Here is a 17,521-nt window from a genome sequence, read left to right as displayed (position 1 = left end):
TAGGATTCTGGGCATTCCCACTTCTGAGTGCAGATTGGAGACATTTTCAAAAATGAACCTTCCCACCCACCCCTTTTTTTAAATAGAAACTTATGCACAATAATTTCCAGTGTCAAAAAAAACAAAAAGGAAGCAAGATGAACAGTGTTGACACATTGAAGCAAGAGTCATTCCCCACCTTCAGGCCATAGGTACAAAATTCTCCCACCTTTCTAGAGGTGAAGGAGTACGCAGGAACAGATCTGACGTTCACGAAGTCTTCTGGATTTTCAAGGTACAGATACAGATAATTAGACTTGGAAGAGACCTTGTAGGTCATCTAGTCCAACCCCCCTCCCAAGCGGGAGGCCCTACACCAGTGGTGGCTAACCTTTTTGGGCTCCTGTGTCAAAAATTGTGTGCGCGCTTGCACGCTCACACTCACACTCACGTGCCAGCACCCAGAAGGCAATGTGCCCCCCCCATCCCCTACGCACGTGCGCGCTATTCCCCCAGCCCCCTCCCCACCTGCACTGCGCCTCACAGCTGATTTTTGGCCAGTTTGCGGCCTTTTTCAGCCTCCCAAATGCTTGAGGAAAGCTTCTGCAGGCTTCTACAAGCTTTGTAGGCCAAAATCTAGCCCCGTTTCATCACTTCCTGTTTTTCCGGAAAAAAATGGAAGTGACAAAACGGGGCTAGATTTTGGCCTACAAAGCTTGTACAAGCCTGCAGAAGCCTTCCTTAAGCCTCTGGGAGGCCGAAAAAGGCCTCAAACTGGCCGAAAATCAGCTGTGAGGCACACGCATGAGCAGTGAGGTAAATTTACCTGCAGCTCATGTGCCGGCACAAATGGCTCTGTGTGCCACCTGTGGCATGCGTGCCATAGATTCGCCATCCCAGCCCTACACCATTTCTGACAAATGGCAGTCCAATCTCTTCTTGAAGGTCTCAAGTGATGGCGCTCCCACAACTTCCGAAGGCAAAGGTGTTCCATGGGTTGATTGTTCTCACTGTCAGAAAGCTTCTCCTTGTTTCCAGGTTAAATCTCTCCCTGTTCAGTTTCCACCCATTGTTCCTTGTCTGGCCTTCAGGGGCTTTAGAAAATAGCTTGACCCCCTTCCTCCCTGTGGCAGCCCTTCAAATATTGGAAGACTACTGGGAGGCTTTATCTATGTCCACTTTTTCCAGACATTTTAGCCTCCTTGGCTCACTTTCTCTACTCTCTTCCTCTGCTTCCTTTGGGTCTTTATGGAGCTCCGTGTTGCACCTTCCCCGTATTGGAATATCCCATCAAAACCACCAGCACAACATTCAGAACCAACTTCAGAAAGATCTCAAAAAAGCCAAGATGGTGGCCAAGATCGAAGCACAATCTCCTTTTTCACACGTCACACATCAAATCACAAAAAAAGAAGAACGGGGCTTTCTTGGCATGCTCCTGGTGGCGCAGTGGCTAGAGTGCAGTACTGCAGGCTACTTCTGCTGACTGCTGACTGCCAGCAGAGTTCAAGTCCCACCAGGCTCAAGGTTGACTCAACCATCCATCCTTCTGAAGTTGGTAAAATGAGGACCCATATTGTTGGGGGTGGGGGCAATAGCCTGACTCTGTAAACCACTTAGAGAAGGCTGTAAAAGCTCTATGAAGCGGTATATAAGTCTACGTGCTATTGCTATTTTGGACTTTTTGACCTCTGGGGGACCCTTCTGAATATGCTGCTTTGCATCTCTGGTCCATGATCTACAATCTAAAAATAACAACTTTTGTTTTTTACCCTGTGCATATAATCCAGAACAGCTCGGTGCAATGGCCCAAAAAGAAGCACAGAAATGTATTGAAAATTACAGATCCCTGAGCCACCCTCTTCAAATCGAGTCTGTGCAGCAACAGGTATTCTCCCACCTTTCTGGAAGTGAAGGAGTATGCAGTATCCACTCAATTGTGCCTCTTTTCCACAGACACCCTAATATTTATGTTAATTGTCGAATCACTCCAAAAACATGAATGCAGTCCCTTCTTTTCTAAAAGAGATCTGGCAAAAAAACAAAACAAAACACGGCCATTGATCTTTGAGTCTGCATTGGTCTTTCTTGAAGGCCGATCTCCATCAGAAAAAAAAAGAAAGAAAAACAGCCCAGAAGAAGCTAAAACTTCAGATAGAAAGTGTTAATGTTGACTTGGTGGAAGACAGCAGCACAATGTGGAAACCACATAACATTCACCACAGGTCTATAAATCACACCCGATGCATGCTGAAACGCTTCCCAAGGCCAGCAAAAGAAGTCTACAAATCCCTCTGGATGAAGAATATCTTTGTTTTCTGACTTTAGAAGCGCATTCGCCAAACCAGGCATGATTCATATGGTTTCTGGTTTTGTACCATACCTATTATTCCACCCTAAAGAGTTTGGGACCTTCTGCACCGTGAATTGACATAGGAGTCTCTGCTCTCCCTTCTGAGGAAGATGCCCAGACTGGCTTTCAAGTCCATCAGCTCTTAGCACAGAAATACTCCTACAAGTCCAGCTTTTGACAACAAGATTTGCCCCTAATCAGATCCAGAGTAGCAACCAACAAGTGGTACCTGCAAAGCATCTTTCTATCACGCTCACTTTTAATGCTGGTTGCAAATGTAAACATGCACTCTAGGCCTGGCTTAACATAGCCTTGTAGACAGGCTTGTAGTCAAGAAAGCATGAATAATATGCAAACCATGATTTAGAAGCAGTGGTGGTATGCTACCGGTTCGGCCCGGTTCAACCGAACTGGTAGTAAAAAAAAAAAACCCTCCAATGATCAGCTGAGAGGAGAAAGAAGAGAAAAGCGTAGGATTGTTCCTCCCACCAGCCCCTGCACTTTTCTCTTCTTTATCCTCTCAGCTGATTGGAGCTGAAGGCTTCAGCTGGTGTGTGGAAAGCTGCATGCGCACTAGATGCATGCATGTGTAGGTGCGTGCTCATTAGGTGCATGTGCTTTAGGTGAATGTGCATTAGGTGCGTGTGTGTTAGATGTGCACGCACGCACAATCACCAAACCAGTAGTGGAACAAGTAGGATCCCACTGCTGTTTAGAAGCCAACTTGGAGCTAAGGCTTCATGCTTTGACTTCTTGAGAAACCAAGAATAATCACTTTCTGGGTTTCATACGATAGGAAGCAACAATTAAATGCTTAGGTCTTGGCAATTTCATTTCCCTTTTAGTTTATTATCTCGTTTCTGAAGGAAGGAACCGTGGGTGGCTTCAAGGAGCCTGTATATTGCCTGACTTCTTAGAGCAGGATTTAATGATCCAGCACACCCCAATTTACAAACAGTCTCTAAAAGACTAATGATAAAAGATTCCATCTTTCTAGCTATACACACCAAGGACATGTTTTTTCACACCAGCAGTGACATTTTTGACAGGACTCCAATAATGGCAGGGACATTCAGATCTAACTTGTGATAACCAGATAATTATCTAGACAAGGAAGCACAAATGCAGAGTACGTAAACATACAGCCACTTTCAATGCCCCCGATAAAGACTAGTGAGAAAAAATATTCTTCTCCTTTGGGACAGTGCAGTAAAAGAAAACCAAGGTTATAAAATATATATTTTGAAACATTTCACCCACCTGATCGCAAATTGCCAACTGTTTGATGTGATTATTAAGGCCACCATATTCTGTGGTAATTAGAAGTATCCTTGTACAAGCTGGGTTGTATATGAAAGATGTAGATAAGGACTCAAGGGAGGAGTATGGGAGGTAAGTCAAAAAGAGGAGAAGTGAAACTTCCAAGAGGATAAGAGATGATGGATAGGCAGGATTCTTCTTTTAAAAAAAAACACCAAGATTGACTGTATTAAAAATTAGAATAGATTAAAAACTTAGAAATAGGGGGAATATTGTTATACATATTTTTACATAACACATTTAAAGTGAATGTTAGAAGTTAAGATCAGATTTTGAAAAAAGGATGCTATCAGGTATGTTCAAAAATAATGCTATTACTACTAGGAGGATGTAGCAAATATTGAATAATTGAAAAATGAAGGATTATGTGCTGATACAGATATGTATAATAACATTAGATGATGTGAGTTTGATTTATGTAGTAATTTTCATTTGTATTAATATTACTTTTGTATCAAAATGAATGCCACACTGTCCATGAAATGATATTGATGTATGTTTAAAAATTAAAAAAAACTTCACAAAAGAAAGAAAGAAAGAAAGAAAGAAAGAAAGAAAGAAAGAAAGAAAGAAAGAAAGAAAAAAAGAAAAAAGAAAAAAAGAAACAAGTAGCCTAGCTGAGAAGTTCTTGTCTCTGGAAGGAACCTGAACATTTTTAATTTACCTTCTTGCTACGCTCAAGTCAACCAAGCATCAGATATTGAGCAACTGCCATAGGTGGCACGCAGAACCATTTGTGCCAGCACACGAGCTGCAGGCAAACTTACCTCACTGCGCATGTGTGCACCTCACAGCTGATTTTTCGGCTGGTTTGAGGCCTTTTTCACTTCCTGTAAGTGACAAAACAGGCCTATTATTCATCCTGGCAAGCCTCTGGGCAGCCAAAAAGGGCCCTAAACTGGCCGAAAATCAGCTATGAGGTACAGTTCAGGTAAGGGGGTGGGGAAGATTGTGTGCACATGTGCAAAAGGTGTGGGGGGGATGCACACTGCCTTCTGGGTGCTGGCATGTGAGCGAGCACGTGCAAGTGTGCACACATTTTTTGGCACAGGAGCCCAAAAAGGTTAGCCACCACTGGTATAGCCCATCAAGAAAGAGCCCCAATGGATATCTTTGCAAAGAAATGCACAGCTCCTTTTGTAGCCTGTATTTGACTCTGAAGCACTGACATAGATTTACAATTTAATTGCTGTTTTACCATAACAGGCACAGAAGCTTCCAGGCTTCTGGCACACAAGATGTCTTGCAGTGAACAGGTGCCTCCCCAGAGTTATGGCTTTAGCTAAAGTTTCTAAGCAGGCAGGATAGTCCACAGACTATAGTTAGAAAAAAAGGCAAGATATGTACAAATATTTTTAAAAAGCCACCAGAAAATTAGATAAGAAGCTAAAGGCATTTCAAGTCCTGTGGTTTCTTACTTCCTCCGTAAAAAGCACACAGGTGGGAGCACTGTATGTACAGGTAGTTCTCGACTTACGATCACAACTGAGCCAAAAATTTCTGTTGCTAAACAAGACAGTTGTTAAGTGAGTGTTGCCCCATTTTATGACCTTTCTTATGACAGTTATTAAGTGAAGCAATGCAATTCTTAAGTTAGTACCACAGTTGTTAAGTGGATAGCAATAGCAATAGCAATAGCACTTACATACCAATACACAGTGCTTTATAGCCTTCCCTAAGTGGTTTACAGAGTCAGCATATTGCCCCCAACAATCTGGCTTCTCATTTTACCAACCTTGGAAAGATGGAAGGTTGAGTCAACCTTGAGCCCGTGAGAATCAAACTGCCAAATTCTGCCAGCAGAAGTAGCCTGCAGTACTGCCTTCTAACCACTGCGCCACCACAGCTCCGACTTCCCCATTGCCTTTGCTTGTCAGAACATTGCAAAAAGTGATCACATGTGTTCTGACCAAGGCTTCCGAGACCGTAATTAAGCACACATTTAGTTAAAACAACTCTTGTTTTATTTCAATGCTGGGAATTATGTTCATTCCCAGCCTGTAATGAGTCCTAAACAGTCCCTCGAAATAAGCACCCACCTTTCTCTCCTTTGAATTGCTGCCAACAGCTAGAGTGCCAAATGAATTATAAGAACCCAACTGAAGTACGAAGTCCACACAGAGCTAATTAATCCAAACAGAACGAATGACTTTGCTTCCTACAAAAGTTTCTTCACCTTTGCCTGTCTTTTATACCTTATGGGAGGGCCAATCACCTCCAAGCCTTACTCCCTAGTCACCTCTGTTGTTTCAGCTACTCTTGCCTTCTAGCAGCTCTGTGCACATGTGCACTGGGAACAGGCTCCCCTTGTTCCTCTGCCTTGCTGCTGCCAGACTCCGAAGGCCCCGAAGGCTCCAGAGTCAGCACACTTCTTCCAGATGGTCCTGGCCCCATCTCTGCATTGGATGCAGGACCCTCATTCGAGTCCTCTCCAGACTCCTGAACTGGTCCCCATTCTTCCTCACTGTCCGATTCTGCTGCCATCTGCACAGGCTGCTGGCGAACCACAACATGACCCTGGAATACTGCAACTATCATAAATACATGCCAGTTTTGCCAGGTGTCTGAAGTTTGATCACATGACCATGGAGATGCTTCAACGGCTGTAAGTGTGAAAAAAACAGTCATAAGTCACTGTTTTCAGTGAAATTATAACTGTGAAGTGTTACTAAACAACTTATTGTAAGTTGAATGCTCTAGAAGGGTTGGTTCATTAAAGGCAATGTGACTTTTAAAGCAGCTGCGTCTCTTCTCAAGCTTGCATGAAACATTGAAACTGGGGTCTGAGAGTGTGTGCATGGAATCCAAAGGATTCCTCAATCATTGTCCAGGCAAACGGAGCTCGCATTCCCACTATTGTTCCAAAGTCTAAGTTGTAGAATAATGAATGTAAGTTATAGGAAAGGGAGAAAGGGAAGTCTTCCAGCTGAGCTCAACTCTTGGCAATCTCATGAATGTGTCCCCAATATCTACAGGTCGGTGAAGATGACAGAACTTGCTGAAATGGCTAAACTGACTTGTTTGATAACAAACAGTAACAACATTTTTCATGGACCATTTTTGTGGAACAGAAAAAAATGAACTTGTGATTTATTTATCTCTCTCTCTCTCCCCCCACCCCCCTCTCTATCTCTATCTCTATCTCTATCTCTACCTCTACCTATATCTATCTATCTATCTATCTATCTATCTATCTATCTATCTATCTATAATCTATTTATCATTTATCTAGCTATCATTTATCTAGCTATCATTTATCTACCATCTACCTATCTATCATTTATCTATCTATCTATCTATCTATCTATCTATCTATCTATCTATCTATCTATCTATCTATCTATCTATCTCTACAGTATCATATTTATCATATCTAACTACCTACCTATCTAGCCATCCATCTATCCAACCATCCATCTATCATCTATCTACTATCTATCTATCTATCTATCTATCTATCTATCTATCTATCTATCTATCTATCTATCTATCATCATCAAATCAGTGATGGGATTTAAAAATTTTTACTACCAATTCTGTGGGCATGGCTTGGTGGGCATGGCAGGGGAAGGATACTGTAAAATCTCCAGTCAGAGATGGCATTTGCTGGTTCTCCGTACTACTCAAAATTTCTGCTACCAATTCTCCAGAACTGGTCAGAACCTGCTGAATACCACCTCTGCATCAAATGTATAGGGCCACACAAGAAGTGACTCCGAGTGGCATTAAAAAACATATTCGATGATAAGATAGATTATAGAAGGAGAGGTTAAAATATAATTGTACTTATAACTGCTGCAGAGGTGATTGTAAACAACTTCTTCCCATTTTTTCTTTATATCCTTCTATTTTCCTTCTCTTCTTCTTTTTGCACTTCTAGCTTTCTTTTCCCCCTTTCTCTTCTTTTTTGTTTGTATTAAGTTATTATTATTATTGTGAAAAGGTTCAATAAAAATCAGACAATGGAGGCCTTTCCGAGAGAAGGGAATTTTTCCCTCATGATGTTCACTCTATACAGCCACCTGTCTGGGACGATTTTGTTCAGATTCTTGCACAGAGCAGTGGATTAAACTCAGATCTACTGGATCAAGTATTATTGAAGCATCTAGATGGATACCCATAGTAAAAAAACCACCTTTGTGTGTTGACAATATTTGTTAATCCTGGTGTAATCCTTGGAATTGCACAACTGTTAAGGAAACACAAGAGCTGGGTACCAGGCCAACTTTGACTTGTTTGGAATCAATCAATAATTTTAGCTGCGGCTGCTCCTTTTTCTCAAGGCAGAGGGGCGAAAACCTGGATGCTTTCCATTTGGCAAATAGTTGCTCTTGGCATCCAGCCAGACTGTCAACCCTTCCCACCAAACTTTGTGGCTAGGAAAACATAACATAACGAACATTTTCCCGCTGCTGGAAATTTTAGTGGCTGCCACTTTATCATGCTTTACTGCCTAATTGAATGTTCAGCGTACGAGGCCTAAGCATTTTCCTGGCACTCTAATTCCTTCTTTCTAAGGGTCGGTAGTCCTGTAGGAACAAACTATTATTAAACCACGGTTTCTGACCTGACAGATTAAGTAGTTAAGAACGAGGAAATTGGGCAGAAGGCACAAGCTGGCTGGAGAAACACAGTTTTTTAATTGGATTTGATTAAGCAAGATCTCGTTCTTTGAAAAGAGCCGTAATCCAAGACCCTTGTTCCTTAATCAGACAAACTCCGGAGGGAATGTAATGGGAAGGAGGACCCTGTACTCTGGGGAAACTAAAGCATGAAGGTTTTCCAGAGAAAGAAAAAGGGGAGCCCAGGGAGGTCAAAAAAGTCAAGAGGTCAAGAAGACAGCTCTAATTATGCAACTGAAACTGCAGTTGTTCTTTTTTTATGGGCACCACCAACATGTAAAAAAGGGAGTAAGGCTTCAGTTACATAGAAACCTTTTGACTTTTTTATGCCTTTGGGATAACCCTCAAGTTACAATCATTCATTTAGTGACTGTTACAAAGGCACTGGGGAAAAAAGTTACTTATGATCAGTCCTCATACTTATGACTGTTCCAGCATACTAATATTTACGTCATCAAACTTCAGGTGCTTGGTAACCAGCATGCATTTATGACAAATTACAGGGATCATGCGGCTGCTACTTGTTACCTTCCCAAATAGCTTCCGACAAGCCAAGATTTGCTTAACAACCTCATGATTCACTTAATAATGTAAGAGCTATGGCCAAAAAAAATGGTCATAAAATTTACCACTTACCAAAGGCCTTGCCCAGCCACAGAAATTCTGGCCCCAATTGGGTTCGCAACCCAAGGACTACCTGTGCTCCAAAACAGAGAAGGTAAAATGATAGTCAAGACAAGTGAAGATAGAGGCTGAAACCACTTTGAGACTTGAAGTCTGTGGAGATTCTCAGTCATCCTCAGTCAGGGTTGTCCCAAAGGTGCTTTTTTCAGGAGGCAACTGGATGTTCTTGTTTTTTCTTTGAAGATGTTTTGCTTCTCATCCAAGAAGCTTCTTCAACTCTGACTGGATGGTGGGGAATGGAAGGATTTATATTCCTTGCAGACAGCTGGTCATTTGCATCCTTTTAGAGAGTCATTGAGGCCACTTGGAGGTTTATCTGTGTCCTCGGGGTCAGGGATTTCCAAAAATTACAGACTACAGGAACCATTTTGGCCACTCAGGTGACCCTGAGGACACAGATAAACCTCCAGGTGGCCTCAATGAATGCAAATGACCAGCTGTCTGCAAGGAACATTAATCCTTCCATCTGGGACAGAAACGGTTTTGGTCACACTTTTGGATTATCTTTGGCGGGAGCAGGATGGGGATAGTGAATCCATCCTTGCTCTACTTGACCTCTTGGTGGCTTTTGATACCATTGACCATGGTCTGGGGTGGCTTCTGGGGATGGGAGTGGGAGGCCTTGTGCTGTCCTGGTTCACTTCCTTCCTCTGCGGCTGCTCTCAGTCAGTGTTGATAGGAGGGGAGAAATCCAGCCCTCACCCACCGCTTTACGGGGTTCCATAGGGCTCGGTACTCTCTCCACTCCTGTTCAACATTTATATGAAGCCACTGGGTGAGATCATCTGTCACCATAGACTGAGGTATCACCTATATGCTGATGATACTCAGCTGTATGTCTCGGCCTATGGTGAGTTAAGTGTTGCTGTGTCCTCCCTCTTGCAGTGCCTGGAGGCTGTTAGAGGCTGGATGGGGAGCAACGGGTTGAAACTAAACCCCTGCAAGACCAATTGGCTCTGGGTTTGGGGTTCGTTGGCTCAGGGAGAATTGCCACCTTTGGTCTTGGATGGCATGGTTTAGTTGAAATCAGGCAAAGGTTGCAGGTTGTCACCAAATGCTGTAACTCCATTTCATTCTGTTTTTGAATAAAGCAAAGCAATCAAACACACAGAAAGAAAGAAAAAACTGCCTTTCTTTGTCCTTCAAGTTCTCAAAACACCATATTGTGACATTACCAAGCTAGCTTCCAATCGCTGTCCTTTCAGTGGTGTTGAAAATGTATGGTTCCTTTCAAATAAAAGTCCCGAGACTCTTGGTGAAACAATTCTTTGTAAGTTTCTGCATTTTTGCAGAGATAGGTAACGACTCTTCCTTCATTGCTTATGATTTTGGTTTTCTCAAAATGAAAACCAGCGTAAAGTGGTTAGTCAATGGTTTGGGGGTGGGGGTAGAGCTGGAATAACCCATATAATTCGATTAGCCCTAGCAGAAATAAAACTGAGAAATGCAGTTTGTGGACGCTGCCGATACATGTCCGTTACAGTTTTAGATTAACACAATACAGATCTGACATTGTAAGGCACTAGAAGTAAAGGCTGCACTTGTGTTAATCTAAGTCAGGGGTGTCAAACTCAAGGCCTGGGGGCTGGATCCAGGCCATGGGGTGCTCAGATCTGGCCCGCAGTGCCTCTGCCAGAGAAAATGGACCTCGGGGCTGCAGGGGAGGTTGTACCCATTTTTGCTGGCAGAGCACTGCAGGAGACATCCCAGATGAAAATGGAGCCGGGGGTGGGGCTGCCTGGGCCACCACAGGTGCCCCAGACCAGGGGTGGGATTCTACCAGTTCGGACCAGTTCAGGCAAACCGGATGTTAAAGTTACATCTGGTTAGCCAAACTGGTATTTCAACTGGCCAGCTGGCCCTGCCCACCCCACCCTGCCCCTCCCAGGAGTCTCCACACACCCATTTTCGATGGAGGTAAGTGCAGGATCCACGCAGAAGCTCTGGGAAGGGGAAAAATGGGCCTTCTGGAAGTCCAGAAACAGGCCTGTTTCTGGGTTTCTGAGGGCCTCCAGAGCCAGGAGAGGCTGTTTTCGCCCTCCCAGAGGCCCGGGAGAGGCCTCTGGACCCTTGGGAGGGTGAAAACGGCCTCCCCTGGGCTCTGGAGGTCCACCGGAAGCCGGAGATAGGAAGTTCCTGTAGGCCACACCCATCATGGCCACCTGCACCCAGCAACCGGGCAGCGAACCTTTTGCTGGGATTTTTTGAATCACACCCCTGGCCCAGACATGAGTGACATCAAGCTGGCCATGCCCGTGCCCCTTGGTGAAATTGAATTTGACACCCCTGATCTAAGTGCAACGTTGGCATCAGCCAAAAGGAGTAGGGGAATTCCAAAATTGAATTTAAAAAAATCATTAATAATATTAATAATAAATACAACCCTGTGGTTTAGAGATGGCATTATAAGGCCATTTCTTTTGGGCTATAAAAGGGCTCAAAGCTGGAATGCAAGTCACCTGTGCCATATAAATATAAATGTTTTGCTTAGGGGTGACTGAGGATGTGGCATATGTAAGAAGGGTGGGGCCTTAGTCACTTGATTGTGGCCCACATCTTGGCTTTTTTGACAAACCCTCCCCAGAAATGGCCCCACTCTAAGGGTACATATAGAACTCCCCACTGCAGGCAAGACAGAGATGCATCAAATTCTTTGCTAACTAATTAAAATTCACAGATTTTTACAGAGGGCTCTCCAAACTTAACAAGTTTAAGACTTATGGACTTCAACTCCCAGGTGCCTTCTGGGAGTTGAAGTTCTCAAGTCTTAAACTTGCCAGGTTTGGAGAGCTCCATTTTAAAGAAATGGCCAAACTCTGCACAATACCAGTTACAATACCAGAGCTGCTTGACAATGAGTTGGATGCAGTGGTGGTATTCTACTGGTTCAGCCTGGTTCAGGTGAACGGGTAGCTCCGAGGATCAGCTGCTGGGCCCACCTGCCCATTTCAGCTCTATACTACCTTTATTTCCTGGTTTTGAAGCTCAGCTGCTTCGCACGGCACAGCCGATTGCTGCGAATCAGCTGTGGAAGACACAGGGAGCATGCAGGATTGCAGAAGAAAGTTAGTATCAAACCCTCTGCACATGTGCACATGCCAAGCCACATCCACAAAACCGATGGTAAAAAATTTTTTGAAATCCACCACTGGGTTGGGTGGCATATCAATCTAATAAATAATAACTCAGCATTTTACCTGACCTCAAAGGTAAAATAAAAATAACTAGGGTGGAATTGCATAGAATAGTAACTTTCTTGGAATGAATGAATGAATGGTTTACTCATATCCTTCCATTATTATTTTTGACAAATAACTCAAGGTGATGAATATAATAATCTGCCAAATATAATAGTCCGTCAAACAAGATTAATTCACGAGACAGTGATTAATGCTGGTGCCATGCCTGTTTAGGGCTGCTTCTTTCTCTTCCCCTAGTGGCATTGGAATTCCAGCAAATATCATGATCGATCAGAAACTCAACAGGTTCTCTGTCCATTTCCTAGAATTACACCTACTGGATGTTTTTTTTGTAATGGATGCTCTTAGTGCTGTGTTGAACAGTCTTTCAGGTATGAACAGAATATGTCATCGGTGTATTAAAAGATGTTTGTGGTCTCTGTTGAAGTGGCCACAGACAGAAACCTGTTCCAGCATGTAGGTGCTCAATTTCTCTTGTACACCAATGAATTTCTGCTGGTGTTAGGTAGAATTTGGTTGTTATTCCTAACTGGACATTGGGCCCACTATTTTTGCAGCTATAGTAAATTATGACTTTTTAGAATAACTAGGCAAGCAGAAATCATACCAAATCAGCTCCTAGCAAATTTGCACTCTGATTTCTCAAATTGTACAATAATTAACTTGTAGCCAATTATCTGGAAGGGGAAAAAAATTCAATTCAGCATTAGAATTCTAAGGTGGAAAAGGATTTAAGTAGAATTCCTGGAACCCTAAACTTTGAGGGTATTAAGGGTAAGGAAGTTATAGCTGTGAATAGATAAAGGATAATCAACATGAATTGAACAATTAATCAGTGGAACAGTTTTTCTTCAGAAGTTTTGGGTGCTCCATCACTGGAAGTTTTTAAGAAGAGGCTAGAAAGCCATTTGTCTGAAATATAGGGTCTTTTTATACAAGCTCTTGGACATGGAAGTACCTTTCTGACAGAAGTTCTATTAACTTAATAATAAATATTTTGGGATCCATCTAAAGACAGATGGCCCCTCTGACCTTTGTTGTGGCTGCTACTTTTCTTTAGTACCTGGTTGCAGACAGTGAAACTGCTAAAAGCTCATTAAATCAGTTAATGTTCCTTTCAGTAATTCCAGCCATTGCTTAGTAATCTTCTTCTTAATAGGTGTCTACAAACACAGACCTCTGAGGATGTGTGCACATTTGAGGCCAGAATGTCTCAAGCACTCCTCGAGTGGCAGGGCAATTCAAAAATACATTATTAAATAAATAAAACAGAATAAATAAAGAGCTATCCAAACTCACTTGACCACTTTGGAGAGGCTAGAGAAACCTCCGGCTGATTGCACACCCAATTTGTCTCAACCGCAGGTTGCTCCTTCAGGTTTCACAACTTGGTCCTTTTATGGCTCATTAGTGTTTTTGAGTCCTTTGAAAGTGTCAACAAGCAATGTGGGATGGAAGTGATCCGGAAGATATTGTGTACTTGGACTTTCAAAGGCTTTCAACAAAGGCCCTCACCAAAGACCCCTGAACAAACGTAGCAGCCACGGGATAAGAAGAAAAGTCCTCTTACAGGCCGGGAACTGGTTAAAAGAGGAATAAAGGGATAGGACTCGCAAGAGAAAGAGATTAGAGAACCGCATACAGCAGGGTAAAATCACTGCTTTTAAAATCATGTAATTGAGTTAGGAGATGGTCAGACTGGAGATAATTCTCTGTGTTGATGAACAGAAACCACCACGAAGACTTTCTCCATTACCAAAAGAATTGCCCTAAACCTTGAGGATTAAATTGGTATTATTGATGGGTTTCCCGTTGGCGCTTGGCTAAAGTGTTGTGAGGATGGAATGAAAAGGTCAGTTTCCTGCAGTCCAGGGATTCCCACATATACTAACTTGTCCTACCCAGAGGTGGTATTCAGCAGGTTCTGACCAGTTCTAGAGAACGGGTAGCGGAAATTTTGAGTAGTTCGGAGAACCAGCAAATACCACCTCTGACTGGCCCCGCCCCCATCTATTCTCTGCCTCCCATTCAGTCCCAGCTGATTGGCTGGGTCTCCTTTTGTTGCCTTGCACAGGAGAACGGAGCTGGAAAGCAGGTTAGTGGGGTGGGGAGGAAATTGGGATTTTGCAATAACCTTCCCCAAGGAGTAGGGAGGGAATGGAGATTTTGCAGTATCCTTCTCCTGCCACACCCACCAAGCCATGTCCACTAACCCATGCCAATAGAACCGTTAGTAAAAAAATTTGAATCCCACCACTGGTCCTACCCTACTTAGCTTTTTCAAAAGCAATCCAGAATAGAATGCTATCCTAGACACTATGGTTGAGCAAAATATTGGAAAGAAGGGTGAGAGACCTGTCCTTGACCCATTAAAGCAGCCATCTCTTTTGAAAGACCCAAGCAGCCATTTCCAAGTTCAGGAATTTCCATGGGTTGAGTTGTATGCTAGCAAGCCTTCCAAAGGAGGTGTTTGCTTTAATGCTTTCGGATGCCTCAACAGTTTATAAGTTGCCACAAGCTCACTTCAGGTTGGTGATAAACCCATCACATGCTTGGGGTATGTTCTTCCTGTTATCAACCTTCTCTACACACATTCTCAGAAGTGGTTTCAGATGTATTTGCAACATATAAAAAGCATGAGCTCAGCTGAAACGATTGAAAATTGTGTTCCCTCTTTTTAAACGGTCTACAAAAAAGAAAAAAAATACATTGCCACATTTGGATATATTTTCTTATATCCAGCATTTCTCAACCTTGGCAGCTTTAAGATGGTAGACTTCAATTCCTAGAATTCCTAGTCATGCCTGGCTGGGGAATTCTGGGAGTTGAAGTCTACCCATCTTAAAACTGCCAAGGTTGACAAACGCTGGTATAGACAGTCTGAATTCATGTACTGAATGCAACAGCTGAAAAATTTCTATCCATCCTGACATTTGAATTACATTTGAATGCCATGTTCTTAAAAGTTGATATTTTTTATACTTTTCAAAGTAAAATGGAAAGCATTCTATTTTTTGTTGTTTTTTGTTTTGTTTTGTTTTGTTTTTTTGGACCGAGGATCTGATTTTTGTGTGTATCGTGTGTAATTTTTCAAACCAAGGTTTGGCTGCTGCTCAAAGGATCCAGGTTTTTAGACACTCTGGCTGACTTCTCCACAATTCAAAAGTCCAACTCAAATGTTTGATGGCCATAAACACGTCTGACTGATGGCTGGGTTCTTGGCAAATTTGTAATCACATCATGGTGCCTTTAAAAGCTGTGCAAATAACTTGGTCACCTTTTCAACTATTCCTTTCAATGCTGTAAAGTCAACTTCTGACAATGAGTACCATAGTCCTTAAAATTTTCACTTTAAAACAAGAGAAGAACTCAGAATATATTAGTTCCCTAAGATCTGGAAATAATAAAATATTACTATTTTAATAATATTGGTAAACAATAACTTTACTGGGGTCAGTATTTAGAGATTCCAAAGTAGACTGTGCGAATTGCAATCACAAATTAGCTGTAATTTTAAAAAAATTGCAAGTAGCATTATAGTTCAGCTTTCCATACAATATTCCCTATAGTGATTAAAAAGGAAATGTTCTGAAGACACAGAGGTCAATTGTTCCCAACTTGTTTTGCCGTGGCTGTGTTTTCAAGATAGCAATAACAATAGCACTTAGATTTATATACCGCTTAGATTTATATTACATAGTTTACAGCCCTCTCTAAGCGGTTTACAGAGTCAGCATATTGCCCCCGACAATCTGGGTCCTCATTTTACCGATCTTGGAAGGATGGAAGGCTGAGTCAACCTTGGTTTTTTGGAAGCTTCTTTGGCCCAGGAGAGGAGCGTGGGTGAGCGTTGGGCACTTGACGGCAGCTGAGACCATGTTCCACCTTGAAGGTCTGGGGCCCAAGCTGGACCTGGAGGACCTGAGGCACAAAAAGCTCCAGGGCATTCCCTCTTCGATTCACAACTTCCACATTTACATAGCTGTGCTGTGCATCACTCCATTTGTTTTAAAGAAACTGGACAGCATATGATAGTAAGAGCTTTGAGGATTATATGGAAGATATACATGGAAGACCAAACTGGACTTTGAATGCATTTCTAAGAATGGACTATAGACCAGGGACTCCCTAGGCTAACAGATGGATCCTCAACATTTCCATATAAAGATTGTAGAGCACTTGAAAAAGTAAAATATTTTTCCATGTGTCAGGCTTTTTTCTAGCCTTCATGTTGGTGCAATCATGTTCTTATTCAGAGCTTATAATCAGGCCTGATTTCAGAAAGCTGCTAAATATGCATTGGAATGTAATAACTGCAGTGTTAATGGGGGTATTGTTGTCACTATATAGCAGTGATGGCTAATCTTTTTGGGCTGCTGTGCCAAAAATTGTGCGCGCACTTGCATGCTCTCACTTGCGTGCCAGCACCCAGAAGGCAATGCTTACCCCCTATGCATGCGCACACAATCGCCACCCCCCCACACCCCCGCTACCCCCTTACCTGCAATGTGCCTCACAGCTGATTTTCGGCTGGTTTGGGGCCTTTTTGGCCTCCCAGAGGCTTGAGGAAGGCTTCTGCAGGCTTTTCAGGCTGAAAACTAGGCCCATTTTGTCACTTCTGGTATTTCCGGAAAAACAGGAAGTGATGAAACAGGCCTAGCTTTTGGTCTGAAAATCCTGCAGAAGCCTTCCTCAAACCTCTGGGAGTCCGAAAAAGGCCTCAAACCGGCTGAAAATCAGCTGTGAGGTGCGCGCATGTGCAGTGAGGTAAGTTTGCCTGCAGCTCGCGTGCAGGCACAAATGGCTCTGCGTACCACTTGTGGCACACGTGCCATAGGTTCGCCATCACGGCTCTAGTCTATACGAATGAAAGAAAAGTGACACTTCCCTCACCAGCCTCCCACCCTCCTCCTCTGGTTTATCCTCCTGCATTTTAAAATCACCTCTTGCCAGTTACCCTTTGACCCGGCTGGCGCGCACAGATCCTCCAACTAAGCTAACAGCGGTGCCTCCTTCCTTTTGGCATGAAGTATTCCCTCACTCATTGAACCGGAAACTCCCCGACACTACACCAACACTGCACTATACAGTAGAATTCAAAAGAGCTACTGCCCTGGGATAGAAGCTGTTTTTCAGCCTATTTGTCCTTGTTTTTATTATCCTGTACCGTCTGCCAGGTGGTAATATTTCAAAAAAAAGGGTTCCCAGGATGAGATGGATCTTTAATAAGAATGTTTTGAACTTTCTTAAGGCAGCGGGAACTCTAAAGCTCTTCCAAAGAGGGGAGAGGGCAACCAATGATCTTCTGGGCAATGACATTAACCCTCTGGAGTGCTTTCCTATCTGCCCCTGTGCAATTGGCA

General features: G+C 42.9%; 1 pseudogene; it reads left to right on the top strand.

Annotated features, from left to right (window-relative positions):
* The first annotated feature begins 16,034 nt into the window (after nt 1–16,034).
* LOC113439661 (mitochondrial import receptor subunit TOM5 homolog pseudogene) lies at nt 16,035–16,200 on the top strand (annotated as a pseudogene).
* The last annotated feature ends 1,321 nt before the right edge of the window (nt 16,201–17,521 follow it).

The sequence above is a fragment of the Pseudonaja textilis genome, chromosome 5, assembly GCF_049901715.1.
Source record: "Pseudonaja textilis isolate UNSWEBS1 chromosome 5, rPseTex1.2, whole genome shotgun sequence".
In the NCBI taxonomy this organism is placed as follows: Eukaryota; Metazoa; Chordata; class Lepidosauria; order Squamata; family Elapidae; genus Pseudonaja; species Pseudonaja textilis.
Note: the sequence above shows the minus strand (reverse complement) of the source record. Positions and strands in the feature narration are given on the sequence as shown.